The sequence below is a fragment of the Emydura macquarii genome, unplaced genomic scaffold, assembly GCF_026122565.2.
Source record: "Emydura macquarii macquarii isolate MOO-44397 ecotype Brisbane River unplaced genomic scaffold, CSIRO-AGI_Emac_v2 contig_3343, whole genome shotgun sequence".
Taxonomy (NCBI): Eukaryota; Metazoa; Chordata; order Testudines; family Chelidae; genus Emydura; species Emydura macquarii.
Genome location: NW_027133480.1, coordinates 4,699,507 through 4,715,682, shown reverse-complemented (window position 1 = coordinate 4,715,682; position 16,176 = coordinate 4,699,507). Strand labels below are relative to the sequence as shown.

At 39.2% G+C, this 16,176-nt stretch overlaps 1 long non-coding RNA gene across 1 annotated transcript in view; it reads left to right on the top strand.

The window, feature by feature from the left end:
• LOC137143591 (uncharacterized) overlaps positions 1-13,269 on the top strand; it is a 72,892-nt gene extending 59,623 nt beyond the window's left edge. Inside the window, exons 3-4 of the long non-coding RNA XR_010917210.1 lie at positions 12,119-12,187; positions 12,957-13,269. This is a non-coding gene — a long non-coding RNA (uncharacterized lncRNA). The remainder of the gene's footprint in view (positions 1-12,118; positions 12,188-12,956) is intronic.
• Positions 13,270-16,176: the final 2,907 nt, after the last annotated feature.

The following is a 16,176-nucleotide window of genomic DNA, read 5'->3' as shown; positions in this document are numbered from 1 at the left end:
CATTCTTGGATCTTCTGCCACCTGCCCAGATATGCAGGGGGGTGAGTATCATTTGCCTTTGCATCACTCCACTACCCTTATGTTCTGTGGAGGAGCTTTGTGTGGGCCTTGGAATCTGCATGTGAAGAGAGGGTAGGAAAGGGGAAGTACAGGTATATGTCTGAGGGACACACAAAACTTGGGAGTCCTGGATTAGATCCCCATTCTGTGCTCTGTGGCTAGTACCTAGTTCTTATAAAAGGGGCAGTCCAAAGGTAGTTGCTGCCTGGAGAAGCCCTCTCAGCACAGCTTATGTATAGTCATGCTTCCTGGGGCTGCGAGATAGCACAAAGAGACTTGGATCTCCACATCATTTGATGGAAGAATTTGGAAAACTTGTGATGGCAACACCCCCACAGGGTACCTTCCTATGCATTTTCCCCATCAGAAGGTCACAAGGCTCATTCTGCAACTCCCAGAATAACTTGCAGAAAATACTGCCACTTATTTAGGGGAACTTGCTATATATTTGGGGTTAAGATGGGAGAAAGCCTGATCAATTTTTAGTGTATTAAGTGGAACAAAGAATGAAGTCTCAGAGACTTACCAGTTATTATTGATGTTCAGTTTTCCAGCATGGCACCCTCAAATTATCTTCTATAAAGCTGAGGAAATCTGGAACTTTCCTCTATCTTCCAAATTGGGACTATGCAGAAGCTCCAGGCTAGGGAAGCTCTTAAACTACTACAGCACTGATTTGCTGTTGACAAAATCAGGTTCAAGGCTGCCCTGGAAAATCTAGACAGACCACAGGCACTGGGGTGGTGAGTGAACCAACCTTCCTCCAAAACCTGTCCAACTCAAACCCACTTTTAAATGCAAAAGTACATTGGTGGTTTGCAGGGCTAGCATGAGTGCAGATCTTATGTCATTGTGAAAGTAGTTGCTCTCTCTCTTAATGCTCTAGTTAATTAAAACCATAATGTATTTTCATCATCTGGCTTTTTTAATCTTAACCTTGTACATTTGGGGAGCTTTCCTGGTTTCTAACCAAGCTGAATACTGTGTGTCTGTGTCAGCAGCAGCAACAGCAATGTGCAGCACAGCACATCAGGGACTGCACTGTACTGCCTGTATTGACTGTGCATGAGGCATAGATTTTTCATTTCATATGTCATTCACAACTTGAACAGTGCTTCAAAAGTGGCATAACCTTCCCCGATAGGCTTGGAAGCTGCAGATTGGTCTAAGCCAAACCCTGGTTCTGAACAGTTCCAAACATGGAAATACAAAATCTGGATCAGAATATAAACCTTTCCAAAGTGTTTGGATTTAATGTTTTGATATATCCCCTTATGAAGATAGTATTGAGCAATGAATGCAGAGCCAGGCTTTGGGTTTATTTGTGATATGTGCTATTAGCACAAATCGCTCTGTAATATTATGTCTGGGGTTGTTTAAGAGCATATGGTGATATATTCAGGGTAAGCTTTCTTTGGGTTCAAAATGTGCATCTGCTGCAGGCTCCTAGACACTGGACACACAGGTTATCAAGAACACTGTGGATAATGTGGCAGTGCCATTGAACTCAATGGGAATTTTCAATGGAGCCAGGATTTCATGCCACGCCTTTTCAGTTTTCCACACATTTCTCTCTTTTTTGCATGGCAATGATATATAACCTAGTAAAGCCTCATCAGACAAGCTCCTTGGCATCTTAGTGTGGAACCAAATTCAATCTCACTCTCAAATGTAATGAAAGAAGTCAATTTGCACAAAGAGAAAGTTAATGCCCATAGCCAGTCGAGTGGGTTCCCCTCACACAGGCTCTGTAGGATCTTTTGGTCTAACAACCAAACCTGAGATCTTCTGCTACAGTGCATCACCTTAAAAATGGGCACTGCAAAGTCCCCCACCTGACTGCCATCTTGGATCACCTTCCTGACATTAGAATGAAAAGCTCATTTTAAAATGAAAACAGAGCATATTAAAGCTTCTTAAAGAGTCATGAAGAGTCCTCCTTCACCTGGAAGAGATTGAAGATAGTCCTGAGAACAATGTGGGGACTGTATAGCACCATATATATTTCTGCTCTTTGTCCTATAAGAACACACCACTTTTCACCTGGTGGTAGTGTTTCTCCAGTGTGTTTGTGGCACTGTTGATAAATATACACCTCCTAAAAGACAATGATGTCCATGCTATCTGCTTGAACATATTATTGATCAGCACAAGATACTTTTCCCTTATCCTACAGGTACTTGTCTTTGTTCATAATACCATTATTATTTGTTTTCTACGATGTAAGGTCCTGGGGAAAGGACTGTGTCTTTATTTATGTCTTGTACAGAAGAAAGACAATAACTAAAAATGAATGATAAGAATGATGATAGTTACACACAGAACTGTTGATTGTATGATAGGAAAAACGTTGTGGGTATATCCTAATATTAGGTTGTAGGAGTTTGATAGTGTATTAGAATTAATAGTGAGGGTCAGCCTTGTTTTGGAGGTTGCATTTAGTTCAGCGAAACAGTCAAAACTTCAGATACTTAACATGATTTCATTCAAACCAATCTGACCTGGTAATCTGACAAGATCCAACTTTCTTATGAATTTTCCATACTTTCTAGTACTGAAAGACTCTGCAGAGAAAAAAATTATACAAAAACAGCCTCTGACTGTTACTTCCTGTTCTGGTCAAAACCAGGAAGTGAAAAAAATTAACCTTTGACTTCTGTTTTGTAGGAAATTGCAGATCAGGTCTGAATCTATCCAAACAGTTTTGTCTTTTCTTACTACAAAACACATCTGTGCAGTGACAGAAGATGTAATATGGAGGCCCAAAAAAATAAATAAATCACTGATTCCATTTTGGACCTGTAGCTTCAACACTCAAATAACATCAATCTTTTGGCCACCCAGACTCATTAGTTTCTCTCCTCTGTTTTCACTGGAGCATGTGTTTTTCCTCTAAGTGACATTTCAACATCAGTGTCTGCAAGGGTGCACCCTCCGTCACTTCATTGACGCTTGTGTAGAAGATGAGACAAGTGGCTCAGTTCCTGGATCAATGTAAGAAGAATCTGCCACACTGAAGATTGTTTTTTTCCAAATGTGGCACCATTGGCAAGGTAGGGATAATGACACTGCTTGAAATATACTGTGATTCAAAATCTCAGTGGATTTCTGCAGGGGTCTTTTACCAAGGCAGTTTTTGTCTTCCAAGTGCAAGCTGACACAGACCATTAGAAATATTACACACACAAAATATAATAGTATTAAGGTTACAAAATCAAGCCCCCAAAATTAAGAGATGACAAATTCTGGCATTTCCCCACTTTTCAGTACTTGACTTTACAACTGTAACATTCTTTTAATGTTGGTTTTTTGTATACAATTTGCTATGTTTTTTTAAAGGAAATAAAAAATCTGTTACGTGCAAATGTAACAACTCCTAATATCTTCAGCAAGGTTTGAATCCTGAATTTTCAGCATGGCAGCACAGACCTTGTCCACTTGAGCTATAGTTGGTAGCACTAGGCTGTTACTGACTGTGGACTAGACACCAGGGGAGAACATATACCACACTGAAATAGTTGGTTTTATATGCATAATTACCTCCCTTTCACCAACACATGATTTTAAACTAATCTTTGAGGGGGAGGGCTTGACTCATGATTTTTCAATGTTTGGGGTTTCACTTTCACTTTCCATTATATCAACCTCTGCAACCCAACTAGTGAAATGTTATCCTTTCTCTCAAATATATATGCCAACGAATGTGGAGGTCTGGTTTCTCATTATACAGTAGAAGTTATGAGAGAGTCCAAACCCAGAATTGGGTCATCTTGGATGACAACTACTTCTACGTGCTTGGGCACTTCTATCTCCCTGATTTAATTTTCAGCAAGGCGCAGCCAGTTACAATGATCACCTGCACCATTGTTGCTGTCAGCTACATAATGGTAGGGCCTAGTCTTTTTTTTGGCCAAGATTTGCCCCCTTTGTCCAGTATTGCAGGTTTTGCAATAATTACAGACAGCTTTACAGTAACTTTTCAATGCAGCATCTCACATACAGCTGATCACCATGGTCTAGAAAAGTGACAGTCTGTCCTTTGACCTTCTCTCCCCTCTAGTGGGCTCTGCAACGTTGGGTTCTAGCTTTGAGATTTCTTTAGCTTTCTACGGTGAGGTCTCTCTGAGCAGGGACATAAACCCAGAGATGTCCTTTCTTGCTTGGGCACAGAATGAGAACACTGACTCATTGCCTAGAATGTGACTTCTTGCAAATTTTAAACCACATTCACGGCTGCAGTCAGCCAGGAACACACAACTCAGTTTGAGTAAACTAACAAAAAATGACAAACCTTCGCCATAAACTAGAACCCGACCATTTTTCTGAAGGTTGAAAAATCCCCCATGAAATTTCAATTAACTTTCCTCGTTCCCTCCCCTCCAGTTCCACCTGTCTTCATCCCCCTCCTGCAATCACTTTTCTTCTCTCTTTCACTGCCTCTCACCCTCTCCCTATTCACTACCCCCCCCCGTCACTCTCTTACTCAATCATTCGACTCCCCTCTTTTCACTCTCCCTCTCCTAATCCAGTTTCCTTTCTCCATGCTCCCTTTTCTGCTCTCATTCACTTCTTTCAAGTGCAGCTTGTTCACTCTTTATCCTCTTCTTCCCTCTGTTGATCCTGTCTCTTCTCCTTTCATCCTTCTTCCCATTCTATTCTCTCTCTATATCTTCCTCACTGTATTCTTTCTTCTTCCATCCTTCTCATCCTATCCTCTCCTCTGTGCTGATCTCATTCCCTCCTCTCTTCCCTCTTGCTCGCCCCCTTTCTCTTCAGGCACACTCTCCTTGCTTCCTCATTCTCACCACTTAAAAGACTAATGTCCCCTTGGCTCCCTTGGCTCTTGAAACGCTACCCTTCCCTCACAAAGAGCTCTTCTTGCCCCTTCGCAGGCCGGGTCGATGGGAGAAAATGTCAGATCTTCACTCTCCCTCAATCTTAATGGGGAGCTGCTGTGAGAGGCAGAGGACACCCTGGGATCTTCACTACGAGGGCACAGTGGGACGCTGTAGCTTTGATCGAAGTTCCCATTGCTCTCCCTGCTCAGAGACTGCATCAGGGAGAGCGAAGGGAGCTTGGATCCAAACTCTCACTGTGCAGCTGCACTAGCCAGCAGCCCTCGCTGAGCAGCCGTTTATGAATGCTGTATGGAGGGTGGCTGTGAAGGCATGCACCTTACAGGGAACCCTCATTTGCAAGCTTTCTGAACATATTAGGAGGCATACTAGATACTTTAACTCGATCCCTTCTCTAAACTTATCTTAATCTGTAATAATCAATACCAGTATGGAAAGGTATATGCACCATTAACTACAATTTACATGTGATAATACACTGTTTTTCTTCATTAGCATTTCCAGTCTCCTTCCCTGGCTCCTAAAGCTTCCTAATATATGCTTTCCTAGGGAACGTTCAGACAACTGATAGCTACCACCAGTCCTCCCTGTTCTTTTTTGTGTACACAATGTAATCTGCCTCCCTTTTGCTGGACTTCGAAGATGATGGATCTAATTTTCCATTCACACCAGTGTAACTCATTTTTCAATGGAGTTACTGCTGATTTACATGGGGGGAAATGAGAGGAGAATCAGGTGTATGATATCTGGCAGAGGTGATGATTGAGTATCAATTGTCACCAGTGAAAAATCAAGGACCAATAGATGCCTTGGAATTTATGGGGGCAGAAGTTGGATGGGGATAGGGCACAGACAAGTAAGAAGAGCTAATGAAAACCACAGAAATATTATTCTTTAAGTGGTTTCATTCCCAAGAGGAAAAGAAGTATGGGTATTTAGCAGCGTGGGAATGAAAACAATCAACACAGCCATGGGGTTTAAGTACACACATACACACATATATCCCAAGTTTTAAAAGTGTTTGGAAAACAGGAAATGCAACAAATCCCCACACAACATTAGAAGATAAACAGGAGACTGGCATATGTTTACAATTGACAAAGAAAAGCATATAGAAATTATGTGGATTTCTACGTTTCCCCCTGAGGAATTCGAAAGAACATTTTTCTCCAGTTACCCCACTGCTCAGACTATTATGCTGTTGCTTCAGTCTCACAAGGGTTCAGTCTTACTGATTGCTAGACCTGCTCTGCTGCCTTTGTGTCCCCTGGAAGACCTATATCAGACTGAGTGGAGGTGGAATGGCTGTTACTTTGACAGAAGCAGAGATCTCCTAGTAAAAATTAACTCTGAGTATTATGTTCCTTAGTATTTTCACAATTTCTCTAAAGAGTTAGAGGCTAGATCTTTAGCCGGGTTAAAGCAGTACTTGGCACAGCTGAGAAGAAGGTCCAAAGATGGTTTTATGCCAACTTTCCTCATTCCTGCACCTGTATTGGAGATTGTCAGGGTTTTCCCAGTCCCCAGTTCAATTCCAACCAGCCTTATAGTGCACTAAACTGACCCAGTTGCAACTATCCTCCAGGAGTTGTTTCATGGCTGAGAAATCATTCAAGTACAGTAGTAATCTAGCTACGGCTCTGACATACCAAAGCCAGGAAGAGAGGTAGCTTAGTGCTTGCTGTGCCAACCTTCTGCCACCAGGAGACTAAGGGAATGCCACCAGCATGCTCTAAAAATGACCAGCTGGCTGGATCTGCTGTGGCAGAGCAGCACAAAGCAGTTGGAGCAGGAGTTAAAGCTCTCTAGGCCAAAATTTTCATTTAGTGTCAGAAGATTCCTGGTTGAGAGTCCATCCTTCAACTATGGAACAACAGTCATCTGGCAGATCCGTGGGTGCCCTTATTTGGGGAGCTGGAAATCACAGTGCAAAGCTTTTTATTAACGTACTTTAAACCAAGGCAAGGTGACTTTATGGCAGTTGACAGTAGTGATTGTACTGAATTGATGCAAAGATTATTGGTAGTTTTACGGAATTACAAGATACTTGTCCCCATGGTTGTAGATGGATACAGTATGATATAAACAAATATATAAATAAATAATGTGTTGGCACTACTGCATATATCTCAGTGTTAAGCTTCCTGCTTCTCATCAACCCACTTACATCTAAGGAACTGCAAAGGCCTTTTCAAGATTACTTTATCTTTTCTGTCCTTGAGTGACACTTGCCAAGTTTATATCCTTATAAACTATTACTATCTCTTACTATCTATTACTATCTCTTACTCTTACTATTACTATTTCTGGTGCTCTTTACATATTTTCCACATGGAAGATAGTTTCACCTATTGTACTTAGTATGACTTCACTTTTCTTGTGATAAATCCTGAAAATTAATATACTGTATCATGCAGATTACAAAATGAAACTGTTCTAGACATTGTGAATATTCTGGTTTTGGAACGCTGCCAGTTAGAGAGGAACTAAGCTTAATGATCTTAGTTAATGAAATGAGGGGATTCAGTAGTAAATTTTTCGGAAAGATACATATGTATGCCTACCAAACAAAAAACTCAAAACAAAAGAAACAAACGAAACCCCAGTAACTGATAGACATTTTACCATTTTAGAGGAACTAAAAATATTTTTTAGAATAAAATGTATTTGCTGTATAATGTGAGTGACAATCCTAAAAGAAATGGGTTTGTTCCATATTGGATATGCAGTCAAAGATCTCACTGACTTAAGTGAAACTTTTATGTTTGGATAAAATAGAAACATATATGTCTTGGCGACACAAAAAATGTAGGACTGGGTGCTAACTATTTAACATAGATTTCACTTTTTAAAATTAAATTAAATAACAATGAAATCTTTTGTTAAATTATTTGCTATGTTTATTTCCTAATTGGTAAATTAAGAGAAAGCCAAGCTCTGAAACGGGAACTATTGTAGTTAAAAATGTGACGGTTGTGTCTTTTGGAATGTAGATTCAATTAATTGCAATTCCCACTGTTTTTCAAGATAACTTGCCACAGCTGTTCATCACTGGTATAGATTTTAGAAGAAAAAACTGGCCATCTTCATAATTTCTATTTAGGCCTTGGATCAGACTTGCGTATCTATAAAATTGTAGAGGGAGCAAAATAATTGAGAACTGCACTTGCAATGTGTTCTGCAAATTTGGGCAGAGTACTTGCCAATGCACACAGAGCTCTACAGTCTATATCTAAAACAACCCACCATTGGGAATATAAAGTCAAAGCAGAAAAATTGAGCATTTAATGGTCTACCATTATTGTTGAAATCACAATGACAGGCCATGATCTTCAAGTACAATTTTGATCCTTATATAGTAACTGAAATTACAGCATTTCATACCCTGACTATATTATAGGGAATAAAACATCTGTCTAAATATTAGAGATATAAAATCCTCAAAATAAAGATATTTGAGAATATCTTGCACAGAGCACCTTTCCACCTGCTTGCTTAGTGTAATGCAGTCATTATGGCAATAAATGTTTCTAATAAAGTATGAAAATGGATTGTTTGCTTTGCTGCTTGTATGAACTCTCATTTCTCTTTTTATTATATCGAATCTGACATTTGCTTACCCTTTATCAGTGGAATATTTAATCAACTCCAATCTGTAAGAAGCAAAAGGAATTTCTATTTTATTTAAAACCTGTCCCATATGAAAAAGGACTGGGAAATAGCTCATACAGTGTATGGTAAGTGTGAAGAGTGTTAGAGTTACAATCCTGAATATTTATCTAGTCTACAAAAAAGATAGTTCTAAACATGTATAATATCATCTATGTCTCCGTCAATTGCTTACGGCAATGCTGAAAAGAATTAAAGATTTAATGTTTCTAATTTTTATCCGCAGTACATAATCTATAGATTTAAAACATTCAGTGTCATTGGGTTATTTTCTGTATCTACAGAAATATTCAATGGCATATTTCCCTCTACTCTTTTTGATCTATCACTTTTAAGAAATGTCATGCCTATATCTGTTGTAATTTATTTAGGTTGTTGACCAAAATACTCCATATAAACTGTCTGTGTTTCCTCTCCTTCTGCATTTTGGCTAATCCTCTATTTTAGACGATCTAATGACAAGTGCTAGTTATCTGGAGGTACATGGCTTTCAGACCAGTACAGTATGATTTATGGTTCTTGTTGTACAGAAAGTATCACAAGCTCACAGAAGTGAAAACTTCCAAATAGGCATCTAACTTTTGTAATAAATGCACCTAACAACATGTCTGCAAATATATAGCAAACAGTGTGAGTGATGTATTATTATACAGAGCATAGCTTAACTTGGTCTGGTTTTGTTTAGGAATTTGGCTTGCATCTGTTTCAAATTTCAAACCCATTCAGTTGCTCAAGTGCTCCTAAAAACAAGCATATACTGAGCGTTGTTAGTTAATTATTTTAATAAAATATTTGAATCAATTTTAGTAAAGATCTACAATGCCTCTGCTACTTTCAACTATTTTAAATGAGCATATTAACAAATAGAAGTAAATAAACTTTGAGATTTCCAAATTGTAAAAAAATCAACCAGAATACAATTAATTGTACAATACAAGAGCAAGGGGACACATGATTAAATTAAAGGCCACACTTTGGACAAATAAAAGGAAATCCTTCTTTACACAATACATGGTCAGTCAAGGAATTCACTACCACAGGGGTCATTGAGACAAATGCTGTGGCTGGATTTATTAAAGGACTGGGTAATTTTATGATTATTATTAAAATATGTAGCTCTGTATATTTTAATGATCAGGGTTATCAAATCTCATGCTTCAGTTTGTAAGGTGGGAGTCAGAAACCTTTCTGACTAAGATAATGTCATGGTTATCAAATCTCATGCTTCAGTTTGTAAGGTGGAAATCAGAAATCTTTCCCCATTTATAGTGCTGAATACACTGGCTTACTACTTTCTGGTGGTTTTCATCTTCTTTTGAAAAATCAGGTACTGCCCACTGCTAGAGCATTAGACAGACTAGAGAGATCACTGATCTCATCGGGGATGACAATTTCTAGGTTCGTAGGGAAAAAAATAGTTACTAAACATCTTATACATACAACCTGAGTCTGCCATTTTTGAAAATCCATACATACCACCTCTCAGCCGTGACAGATCTCTTGTCCTGTCCAGGGCAACTGAACAAATACAGGATGCTGACCATTGCTCTTCTTTGTATGAATCTGGCTACGGGAGAAGCTTTTGGCAAACATAGTCTGTGTTTAACCCAAATGTACAGATGTTGTTCAGGGTACTGATCTAATGCAATTTTTTTTCCTACTACAGTGTCCCTTGTTTCCACTTTGCATGCTGTATGGCATCCCTAGTCATTTCTTCACAGGACTTTGTAGATCAGCTAACAGCAGAGAATGTCTTTATCTGTATTTCATGCATGTTGATTCTAATACTTGTTACCTAGGGAGAATCATCTTTACAATGACTTGATTAAGATATGGGACATGGTCACTTGTCCTGCATACTTGAATGAATAAATCCTACAGCTTATTGAATGTCATTGCTGATAGGATATTGATGCCCAAAAAGAAATTTGAAGCAAATGAGGGTCATTGGAAAAAAAAATTCAAGAAAATTAGCCAGTTTCTAAGGTGCTTTTTGTTGCCAGGTCAGAAATGCAGGTAGAATGGTTTAGTTAGGAGACTGCCTGTGGGATACAGAGCCTTTCACCTCTAGGTAAACTGGCATGAATCCAGCTCCGGTTGATAACAGTTGGGAAGTTGACTATCTGGAGGCTATGTTACCTTTGTGAAGTAGATTGTTGAGCTCAGTCCAATTTAGTGCACATCATAAAAGTTAACATTACAATTGGCACTCATTGATACCTTTTTTAGTGGTCCCCTTAGAGAAGCCCATGACTCTGAATGGGCATGGATACTGACCTAGTTTCTCACTTCTGGAAAGATTCCAATGCACTTTGGGGAAGCTTGAACTGCCACTGCTCACTTCATTCCTGTTTCGGGGAAAAATACACAACTTTGGTTTTCAGTACCAGCATCTTTTCCAAACATGAAATTGAGTTGGAAAAAAGAAAATAAAGAGAAACTGGCTGTGAATGTCAAAATTATCCCTGGCATCAATTTTTTTAAATACCACTTCCCAAACAGTTGTATTCAAGCACTTCTGAAATTGCAACAGGTTTATATGCTCATTATTCTGCATCAGGTCAACTCTGATCTACACTTGTTTCTGTTGGATCCAGTGATGTCTATTTTAGACATGAACATAACATAAATATATATGCTTGGCTAAATCCTTTAACTTTTGCTTGTCTAACTGTATATTGTATAAGCAGTATGAAAGTAGAACTCACAGTCCTAAAAATCTCAGGTTTCTATCATCTGCCTGTAAGCAATAGCAGGGCCATTATCTTCTTTTCAGGCCACCTACCAGATGCTGAGAAAATGGCAAACACTTGGGCTGAGCCAAATCCCTCCAGCTGATGTCTGTGATATGCATTCACAAAGCCAGTATATGAGGCAACTACCATATTTTTTGGAGATTTGGCATCATTTTATTAAATTAACATTTTTGCCATCAAAAACAGAGAAACTGGATTTTTTTTTAAAGTTAGGCCTTGCATTTTAAATATATTTTAGATGAATTGTTAAAAGCACAAGGAGACTTCTTGGCATTGAACAAAGAAGCCATTATAATTCTGCAGGCTGCTTTATTATTGTATTATAGTATGTACTGTAATGCACTCTACTTCGGAGTACACTTGAAGACCACCCAGAAATTTCTTTTGGTACAGAATGAAGCACCTCCCTATTTAACACAGGTCTTCAAATCTTTGCACTGATTTCCTGTTCCATAAGACCGATATGATCTGAATTCAAATTAATGGGGAGATTGTCTCTCACCTAATTTCTCACAATATCAGACAAGGTCAGTTGGAATGCTGCTGCCACCAGTTAATAGCGTATAACTCTCTCAGGCTGGCATCAATTCTTTCTCAGTTCATGGCCCCTTCCTTTGGAATTATTTACCCTAGGTGGCCTGCCAAACCCAGGACTCATGAGCCACAGGGACAGAATGTAAAGCCCATTCATTTTATTTAGAGCAAGGCTGAGGTGTCCATGTGCTAAGTTTTGTTTTTGAAAGATCTTAGTCCTGTTGTTTTTGCTTTCCCCTAAAGCTAAATCGAAACCTTCCTTCAGGCAGGTGATGAGGAGGATTTGACTGTCATTTCTTCAATATGAAATAGGTAAGTCCAACTGTCTCGATCCTTTAACTGAGGACTACATGGAGAACGTCTGACTGACATTGTTTCCAACAAGGAGCAGGTCTGACAGCTTATCACAGTACGACTAGCCTGTTCACGGAAATCAAGGCCCCAATCTTCCCCTGTCTGCATTCTGAAGGCCTGGAGATAACTGACTGTCCACGTGGCCAGTTAAGGGTTAATTCGTAGACAAGGCCCTGGACCTAATAAAGGTCAAGCACGCGCAGATAAAGGAAATTCTCTTCAGGAGAGAGAAAGCTCCTGAGGAGGGGAGCTCCCAGAGAAGCTAAGCAGAAGGTGTGCTCTTGGAGATAGAGAGTTCTTTGGTGAGCCTAACAGAGTAGGGAGCTTGGAAGAGATGATGCTATGGATGGGAAAATTCTAGAGGGAGATTTGCAGTTGGCAGACATCCAGAGGGCCTGGCCTTATCAGTTGGAGGCCCCAAACAATGACAGGAAGCCTCACCTGCTAAGTATGAGCTATCCTGGGGAAAAGCTGTCCTTGACAGATCTCCATGAACCCCACTCTGGAGGAGGACTATCCAGTAGCAGCAGGAAACTTGACTCCAGGGGCAGATTCCTCAGCTGAGAGTATACCAAGTGAAGAGCCTGGATGGAAGCTAGTAGTGGACTCAGGTGGGATCAAATGGACTGGGACTGATTCAGTCTCTCAGATAGAAGCTGGGATGAAGATTTTGTTTATGCTTTGTGATAGCCTTTCCATTAAATAAATGAGACTCTCTCTATTACAGGTGAAGGGAAATCAAGGCAGGCCTCACTAGTGGCACCATACCTGACCACCAGGGGGCCATGTAGGACCATCCTGCACTATGACACTGCTACTCATTTCAACATGGAGACTGATGGACAGAGGATCTGAATTCTGCTTCTACCGATGAGACGTGGATGTAATTATAACTGATTATATCCTTGGAGCACTCTACTTGTCCCCTCCCCTCCTCCCATGGTCTGAGGGTGGCATAGTGTGATACTCTTCAAATTGCTCTGTCAGGTCCTAATTATACTTTGAAGAGATCTTTCTGTAGAATATCCTTCTTTTTTTTATTTAAATTATTGGATTGGATTATAACCTGATCTCGTCTCCTTTTTTAGTTTAAATTAAACCATTATCCTGTACCAATACAGAAAGGTAAAACACACATTTATATTTATATATATTTATATTTATATAATACAAAAGATTGAATAAGAATCAATGTTGATTATGGACAACAAAAAGAATTCTCAAAAATACTCCAGTATTCTGCACTAATTTCACCAGTTGACAGGTCTTTTCAATTAAAGATCAAAATAATTTAGGCTTACTCTATGGCTTTGTCTATAATGGAATATTTTTGTTAAATATCCATCCAGTTGCTACCACCATTTCAGCTCCACCAGTGGTTACACTGTCAGGAGAACTATTATAAACAAGGTGCCTGTAGACACCAGCATTTTAAGCACCAGATCATGTAGATCTGCTCTAAGCAAAGTTAAATGTGACTGCTTAAAATGCAGGTGGCTGACCTGAACCTTGTCTATGCAAGCACTTACAACATTCCTACCACAATTCCGTTTCTCACAGTCCTCATCACAGCAGCAAACTGATATTTTGTTCTCTGGTTTTTTTCCCCCTGCCTTTAGCTCACATGGAAAACAGGTAAAATTACAAAAACTTTCAAAAACTGTCTGAGAAATGCATTCACTCCAAGGGTGAAGTACAATGGCCTGGGTATTTCAGTCCATGCTTTTCTTCCTTCCTTCTATAAAAGGTTTCCCTCTGTACTGTGAGAAACAGAAAAGATCATGCTGAGTATCTTCTTTTGTGTGCAGAGGAGAAAATGTTTTATCTACCCAGGTGAAAGAATGGGCCTTCGTACTATGTGCAGCATTCTAGGTTGGAATGACTTTGCAATGTGGGAGTGCTACTTGGACTACAGTCTTCTGCCATCTGAACTTAACAATAATGGAATTGTATTACTTTGTCTTTCTAATCCAGTGAAAGAAATACAGTTTATGCCAATGAGTAAAGAAGTTAGTCTGATGACTCTCACTTGTGCTTTGTTAGAGGCCAGACTACTGGACCAACTGCTGGCCTGCTCCCTCTCCTCTGAGCATGCCTACCGAATTGGCTCTGGCAAACTACTTAGGTAGCTGAACGCCTGTCTTTCCTGGTTTGTGAATTGCTCTGGACCTAGGCAGGAGATAGGCACATGGACTCCTAGAGTGAGACTGCAGTGTGCACGCTCAGAGGCTGAAACATAGGTGTCAGGGAAAGCTTTATTACAAAATGTAGATGCCAAATTAGTTTAGAGGTTAGGTGGCAGCCAAGTGGGAGTTTTGTGGATCACAGTTGTGCCTAAAAACATTACTTAGGCTCTAAATACCTTTGTGGATCTCACCCTAACTTCTCCAAGTACCTGATCTGTTAACTGGTGAAACAGAAATTGACAACAAATCATAAGGGAAAGTGGTACGTTAAAAAAGTTGTCATGCGATACCGATCAATATTAGTATCAACAAATTATTGGATAATTAGTACTCATTTCTCATACCTAAGACATCTTGATGAGATAATTTAATCATACTCTTCTGATAGCCATTAGTAAATTGTTAATTAAGAACCAAGCAACTAATAATTACTGTTGGAGCCACTCAATTAAAAAGATGTTGCTCTCCAAACTTTGTTCACACAATATATTTTACTAACGTCATATTCCAGAGATGCTGGCAAAATTACAAAACCCCCAAATATTTCTCCATCATTTCACAGCAGCAACCATTTTTAGCTTCTCTTGCTATTTTGATTTTTAAAGTCTGTGGGCAGTTAATTCATGTGAATAAGGAATATGTCTCTGCGGTTTTGCTGAGAAAATATTAAGATTAAGAGATTTAACAAATAACAAACAGTCTTTACCAGCAAACAGTTTCCCTGTGTATTAACATGCATAGGAAATATTTGCACTTTGACTTACTGTGGTACATTAGAAAAAATGGAGAACAAATATATGTCCCAGACCTGGATAACCTAAAATTAACTCCACATGTCAAACTGATTGCCTGACACAAGGTAGGCATATTCTATGATGACATACAAATTGCATGTTCATCCTGCAGACATCCCCTAATTATAAAAGAGAAATTATTTCCCATGTTCATTGCTAGCAAATGTATGTTACTTTGATGCACCATAATTTCAGTCCAAATACTGTATCAAAGTTTGCTGAATGTGAAACACAAAGTATGTTAGATGTTAAATTGTAATTACAGAAGGGAGTGGATTTCTAGAGTATTATGTTTTTTGGTGATATTTTATTTTATTGGTTTTCAAATATGCTTAAGAGTGCCAGTCTAAGCAGCCAGGGATATTGGCAAAACAAAGTTCCAAAATAACATATGACTTTAATAAAGTAATGCAGAACAGTTTGTTTTATATGTAGCACTGAACAGGATTTAAAGCATGGTGGTACACTGAGAAGCAATGGTGCATAGGGTACTGCACTAGGACTCATGGGTTCTATTCATGGCCCTGCCATTGAAGTGCTATGTGACCCTGGGCAAATCATTTCCCTTCCTATGCCTCGGTTTCCCTTCCCACAAACTGTAAGATGTTTTGGGCAGGGACTGTCTCTTACTGAATATTTGTACACTGCTAGCTCAATGGGGGTTTTGAGCTAAGTGGAGGGTTCTGGACCCACTGTAATACAAACAAATAAGAATAACTTTATATAAAGTAAATGAATAAAGGAAAAAGCGTGTAAGCAAACAAAACATGAAGGAAAGGGAAACATTAAGGGCCACATTCTGCTTTTCATTCTGATTCTCTTACATTCTCCTCCATGTCTTAGTCCTTTAGATCAACAGGTCAATTTAATTTTAAGTCAGTGACAGCTGCATCTGCATCTGAAGGCTCACAATGGTGATAAAGAGAAAACTATGATTAACTATTACTTTATTCTTGCAACAGGCCCA